Here is a 7,511-nt window from a genome sequence, read left to right as displayed (position 1 = left end):
CATGAAAGCAATCTTAAATTTTAGCATACTATATGTAGGTTATGAATTTCTTAATACAAACACCTAACCTTTCCGATCTCTCTCTCACTACACCTGTTTTGACATCATTGTGATATCCAGTGCTTTCGTGCCTTACCATTACCTATTTCTCAACATCAGATAGTTTCATTTCCCATTTTCAACTTAAGCCCTGATTTTTTTTTTCTTTTAAACACCCTCCTACCTACTCTTCCATATCTTTTTGCATGTTACTTATTGGATTAATACAATCATTTACTTTATGATCCTGTATCTGCTCTACTGAAGGCTGGCTAGCATCAGTCAGTATTTTGTATTAATTTATGTTTCTAGATTTTGCCTCACTGACTTTTAATTTTAACTAGTCAGCTTGAATTTTACCATATTATGCTTATAGTATATATTTAGATTCTAACCTAGGAAAGGCACAGTCTGTGTTTTCAAATTATCAAGAAAGACTTTTTTCTTTTCTTTTTTCATTTATAGCTGAGACAGAAACAAACTTCTTCGTTTTTCCTAGTAGGAAGACGTATTCTCCCCCAGTCTCTGTCCCACAACATCCTCTTTTACTGGTAATGCAGTCTTTCGAGCCATCTCAGTAATTAAGGCATGCTACTTCTTATTTTATGCATGTTTTAATCCTAAGGCTTCAAGGTCTTTGCATGCCTGGGCAATACAATCTGAACTCTTAGTCTTAACTGACTTTGATAGCCTCATTTTCCCACTCAAGAACTATTGCAGAATCAGACTTAGCATTATTGCTATGCCTTAATTTTTCCCATTTATTCCTATTTTCTGGGATTTTCATTATTTGTTTCTAAGAGGTAAATTTTAAATGTTTGTTATATTTCATCTAGCACGAATTTGTTTTGTATTTATTCCACATTGTTTCCAGCTTTCAATTTAGTTTATTATTTTTGTTTTGATAAGAATTTGCTCACCCTAACCTACAGGTGAGGAAATGTCACTATCCCAGTACCATGTGTTATAAAGTTGCAGAGCTAGATTTGAGCTCAGAAAGCCCATGCATTTTCCCACATACTTCAGGATGAGATTTTAGTTTCTCAATTTCACTTTTAGAACTCATTAAATTATCATCCTCTTCTATTAAAATTAAATAAGAAGGGAAACATAGAAGCAACATCTGCTTCTTATAACAATTCTGCTTTCTAAACTGTTGAATAATACTGATATGATTTTTAGAGAATCATATTGAGGTTATTAAACTTCTGGGTGCATATTTTTGGGGTGAAATATTTTATATTTCTTTTTCAGAGGCATAAGCTGTCCTCAAAGTATGTATTAGTGAGTATTTTCAGGTTTTATTTATTTATTTACTTTTAAATTTTCATCTTAGGTTTACGGGTACATGTGAAAGTTTGTTACAGAGGCAAATTCATGTTATGGGGTTGGTTGTACATTTTTCATCACCCAGGAATTAAGCCCCATATGCAGTAGTCATCTTTTCTGCTCCTTGTCCTCCTCCCACTCTCCTCCCTCAATTAGACCCCAGTGTCTGTTGTTCCCCCTTTGTGTTCATAAATTCTCATCATTTAGCTCCCACTTAAAAGTGAGAACATGCGGTATTTGGTTTTTCTGCTCTTGTGTTACTTCCAGGTTTTAGATTTTAATATTTTAAGACTAGGAAGTATGAAGTATTTTCTTTAATTTCTTTGTAACTCCGATAGCAAGACTTCAATATTTACATTACGGAGAATGTAAAATGTACTTAGAGAGAAGAAACACAATTAGAAAACAATCTTCCAAAATGCCATCCTGTACATAGAAAAATATCTTGCATTTGAGGAAACCTTGCCCCATTGTGAGTCTGCCCTTTGCATCTGCCAGACATCCCAGCAGTATCACTGGCCTGGGACCAACTTGTGTGGCTGTGACTGTAATCCTGTCCTTTCAAAAATAAGAGAGAGGAAGGCATGTAGGAGGAAAAGAGTTTAAAATCATAGATATACATTAGCATATTTAATGGTTAATCATAATGGATCACACTTTCCCTGGTATCAATCCGAAATATCTATGACCAGCACTTTTTCCTAGCTAGCTGCTACTGGTGCCTTCAAATCTAGTGAGCAGTTAGCAAGTTAACCAGCTCCAAAGGCTGAATATATTGGCCTATATTGCTTGTGGCTGTTTGCTTCCATATAAGAAATTAAAAATCAAATGACTTAAATATGGAAGAAAGTAGAAACTTCTTTGGGTAGGAAGCCAATAACTTAAACAACACTCTATATATGTACCCTTTAATATGTAGAGTGCTAAAGAATTTGAAAATATGTATGACATGGATAATCTTCTAAGAATAAAAATTAGCAAAATTGATCAGAGAAATATAAAACATAAATAGGCAGTAACTATAGACAAAATGGATAAAATACATGAGAAAAATGAATCCTACAAAGTGCCTAACCTGATGGAGAGTGTTCATCAGAAGGAAGATTAGAAAGGTGAATAAATTGACATTAAAATCCCTTCTTATTTGAAAATTTTTTCAAACCTATAAAAAAGTTAAAAGAGGAGTACAATGAACACCAGTATCTCCCACAACTAGATTTACTGTTAAAGACTTGCCAAGTTTGCTTTATCTCTCTGTATAGATAGACACATATTTCTTTTTTTTGTCAAATCATCTCAAAGTATGTTTCCATGATGGCGACACCTCACCTCTAAAAACTGCAGTATTTCATCTGGCAAAAGCAGGATCATCCTCTAACAAACACAGAGCCATCTTCATATCTAAGATGCAAATACTACTTATGTAATACTACACAGTATGTAGTCATACTAAATGCTAAATTTCTCCATTTTTCCAAAATGTTTTATATATATATAGATGATTTTTCTCCTTTACCACAGGATCTAATCAAGGTTCACACATTGTAATCGTTATGTCTCTGTAGTGCCGTTAGACTGTTCGTTCACTCCTCTTTCCCTCACCAGCCTCACTCTGTGGCTTTGAATCCTTTAAATAAGCCAGGTCAGCTGTCCTGAAGAATGTCCCAGATACTAGATTCTTCTGTTTATTTAGGGTTTAGTACAAAAAAAATCCAGCAAGAACACTTTCAGACTCCTTTGTTTCTGTTTGTATTCTATGTTTTTATTTTTAGCATAATTTTATATTTGAACATGTAGAACATTTACATGCTTCCAAAATCAAAACTGCTGGCACAGCTCGATTAGCCTGGTCACAGGTGGGCCCAGGTCCCAGCCCTTCATGGTGGCTCAAGCTGTGGACACTGGACTGGAAGGCCCCAGAGGATGCAAACCCCCAACTCTGAAGTCATGGGTTAAGAAAACATATGTTTCCTATATTTTCTTTTGTAAAAATAGGAAAAACATATGGACAAGCTAAGCAGGTCAGCACTTCTGTTGAGTCTATGAACAGGGGACCAGCCATCCAGACAGGCTTTACAAAACTCAACAACTACGTTCAAGGCAAAAGAAGAAAGAGATGAAAATAATGACAGCTTCAGTCACAAGCTACACAGAGGTGGGTTCAGGTCTTTTAGTGAGTCTACCAAGTCCATTTCCCTGTGTATCTCCTCTGAACAGCAATTCCATCTGCCCAGGCCTTCAGACTTTATTGAAGACACAGTCAATATGACTGTGTTTCGTTCAATCATTCTCTAGTGCCCCAAATGATCAAGAACAACTTTTGACATTAGCAAGGATTTTGAGGGAAGAAGGAAAGTTTTCAATGAAAAGGTGGACTACACTGCAGGCTGCATCAGTCCTTCCAAATAGGTTAATAGAAATAATAAAGTGTAATTGACTCAGAAAAAGGAGTCCTCCGAAGAAAATAAATGAGAAAAAGAAAGGAAGTTCCATTGCTGGAAGAAAACTTCTGTTTAACCTAGACATCAACACTACCTATAATAAAATGTGTGTCTAGCATCTTCTTTTTGAGCGCACTACAATGACTCGAGCTTATTTCCAATGTACCTTTTTAGCACTTGAAACTTTGTCATGGGGGACAATAATCTACTCACATGTAAATTGGTCATAACTATGGTGACCTTTTACTTCGTGGGGATTCGGGGATATGTCATGTTATTTTCCGTTTCTTCACTGCATCACAATCATGTTGCCTTGTGTCAATTGGATTTCATCCCCTCCAGATATTATCAACAAAAATATTAAAGATTTTATTTAACAAATCAAAACTGTAGAATGTGATGTAATCCAGGAGGTCCTGTTCTCAGATATATCCCATCTACTCCAAGTTTATTACTTCTTATAAGAAATTTCTGTCGTCAGTTTTTAGTTTATCTTTCCTATCTTTTCTTTTGTAAAAATAGGAAAAACATGTTTATTTTTTATTTCTCACAACGGATGTGACATTACATATACTCTTTTCCATAATGATTTTTTAAAATAAATTTTCTTTTAGACTAATGTTAGACTTCCAGAAGAGTTGAAAAGATATTAGAGTTCTCATATACCCCTCACATGGTTTCTCCTGCAGTTAAAATTATGTTTTCCTATGGTATATTTTTCAAAACAAAAAAATCAGCATTTACAAATGACTATTAACTGGATTTTACAAGTTTTTCCACCAATATTCTCTTTCTGTTCCAGAATCCCATGAAGGATCTCACAATGCATTTTGTCACCATGTCTCTTTAGCCTTCCCTGGTTTGTGAAAGTTTGCCAGTTTTTAATTTATTCATGACCTTGCCATGAGATGTATTGGTTGGGTATTTTGTAGAATGCCAACCATGTTGGGTGATGTTTTTTTCATGATAAGATTGGGATTATGGACTTTGGGGAAGAATATCACAGAGATAAAGTGCCCTTCTCATCAGGCCATACGGGAACATCGGAGTAGATGGGCTATGTGTGAGAACAAGACTTCCCGATTATATCACATTCTACGGTTTTGATTTGTTAAATAAAATATTTAATATTTTTATTGATATTATAAATAAAAATGACATCCAGCTGACACAGGGCAACATGATTGTGATGCAGTGAAAAAGGGGGAAGTAACATGACATTTCCCTGAATCCCCACAGGAAAAAAAGACCACCATAGTTATGATCAATTTACATGTGTATAGATTACTATGATTAAATACAGTTTGTATCAGGAAAGTAAAGTTTGTTTAACATTTGAAAATCAATGCCATTCATTACATTAACTAAAAAAGGGAGCTTAAGCCTTCACCCCCTTTTTAGCATGAACTGGACATAGTGACTCACTCATTCCCAAATAATAGAATATGGAAAAAGAAAAACAGTAATTTTTTAGTGGGAAACTCTAGCAGGTACTACCTTAACCAACTGAGCAGAGTTAATTTCACTAGTCATGAGTCACTATGTCCAGTTCATGCTAAAAAGGGAGTGAGGGGTAAGCTCCACTTCCTGAAGGGGGCACAGCACCTTGCTTTTCCACTTTTCAGTATAACTTGTAAACCACTCTACATCATATTCTTTTTCCTTTTTACTTTTTATGCCTATTAGAGTAGTTGCTTGGTTAGATATATCATAATTTGTTCAACCAGTGCCCCATGGGTGAACATTTAGGCTTTTCCCAATAGTATTAAATTATAATATTAGTTATAAATATTAAATCATAATGGATGCCTTTTATCAAATTAAATAAGATTTCTTCTCTTCTTGGCATGTTGAGAGTTCTTAATGGATGGTATTGAACTTCATCCAATGCTTTTTCTGTATCTACTGAGATATTATTTACTTAATCCCTTTCTTAGTTAATATAATGAATGACACTGATTTTCAAATGTTAAACAAACTTTGCATTCCTGATATAAATGGTATTTAGTCATAATGTATTAATCTTTTTATGGATTATTGAATTCAATTTGTTAAAAATTTGTCAAGAATTTTCGTGTCTTTATGAGGGATAATAGTCTGTAATTTTCTGTTTTTGTAAATCAACAATTCTTTATCAGGTTTTTACACTGTATCAGGCCTGATCAGAGAATGTTGTATGTTCTCTCTCAGTTATAAGGAGTGATGACCTGGCAGAAGTACAATCGATTCTGTCTCTTGGTTGGTGGATAATTTCAGTCCTTGTGTCTCTTAGCTCTTGATAATAGCCATGCTTCTTTCCACCAAAAGGAATCATTCAAAGCTTTTCCTTTGGTGAATCAGTCTGGGCATATGTGTTAAGGAGAAATCACAATACAACCCAAGCAATTTAATTGTAAATTATTTCATTGTGATGCTTCACTTACCTTTTATTGAGAGGATCAGGAAAATATCCTTATTCTTTATAATCAAAATTCTGAGCATTTATTGAAGCACCCTCCTTTTTACCACCTACTGTCAGACATAAGAAAGGGCTTAGTGAGAAGCTTGATGAATAATATCTGGGTGTCTTGTGTAGTGAATGCATTGCTTAGAATTTCCATATATAGGTTTTGAATGAGAGTAAAGCTAAGAATTCAGAAGTTTCCCAGTTGATGTCCTGGGTGTTTTAAATTGCCTTCTAGTCATAGGAACAGAACACTGATTTTTAATTCCGCTCAGTTAACAAGAGCCAGTATGAATTTGCACTTTCCTTGTAGATTTACTTAGGGTCAGGATGGAAAATCTAAACTTAGGTAGTAGAAAATATTAGCCCATATGTTCTTAACTTGGTTGTGTGTTGTCATTATGCTCAGGGAATATATAATACTAGAAAATAATATGTGCAGAAGGCATTTAACCACTCTTGTTTTTGGACATAGAAACATCCCCTACTATTATCCTTCTCCTTAACCTTAGTTCACTCATAGTTAACTTTGAGTTGAATGATAAAAACATACATAAAATACAAAGGGATAAGAGATAAATAATATTAAAATAACTTTCTGTAAGGAGAAGAGATAAGAACCGTCATAATCTACAATGGCATTTAAGAATAAAATATAATGTTTTATACAGATTACAGTGCATTGTTATTTAATTGAGTTCCAAAGGGTCCTAATACAGACAGCAGATATATTTATTTTGTCTTGCATTGTGTTTTAGAAATGTTTAGTTCATGTTAGCATTTAAATATCATAAGATGTTTTTCATAAAAATCCAGAATTCTTGTTTTCTTGGAAAATTTATCTGATGTAGGCTCTGTACTCTTCTGAAAATGGTAAGCTGTTGCTGAGTGGTGCTGCATCCCTCAGACGGATAAGTCTTGTTTGTCCGTTTTGTAACAGTCCATGCTTTGGCAATCTTACTCATTTGAATCAACTTTCTGGCCTGATTAGATATTTCAGTTTAAATCCCTGACAAAGTTAGTGATAGCTTTCTTTATTTGAATTTTTATGAGCATACTAAAAAATTAATTTCAGATCAACCCAAATATTGGATGATTCTCTGAAAAGATAAAGCATTTCCCTCTAGTGACATCTAGAACTTATGGGAGGCCTTTCTAGAAAGGACAAGATGAAAACAAAACATGGGGGCTCAAAGATAGAGTTAGTCTGTCTTCTAATTTATGAATTTCTTTTCTTTTCTTTCTTTTTTTTTTTTTTT

General features: G+C 34.2%; 1 pseudogene; it reads left to right on the top strand.

Moving 5' to 3' along the window:
* The first annotated feature begins 3,247 nt into the window (after window positions 1-3,247).
* On the top strand, window positions 3,248-3,840 carry LOC108316789 (annotated as a pseudogene).
* The last annotated feature ends 3,671 nt before the right edge of the window (window positions 3,841-7,511 follow it).

The sequence above is a fragment of the Cebus imitator genome, unplaced genomic scaffold, assembly GCF_001604975.1.
Source record: "Cebus imitator isolate Cc_AM_T3 unplaced genomic scaffold, Cebus_imitator-1.0 Scaffold10, whole genome shotgun sequence".
Classification (NCBI taxonomy): Eukaryota; Metazoa; Chordata; class Mammalia; order Primates; family Cebidae; genus Cebus; species Cebus imitator.
The sequence above is the reverse complement of the archived record's forward strand: the minus strand, read 5'-3'. Positions and strand labels throughout refer to the sequence as shown.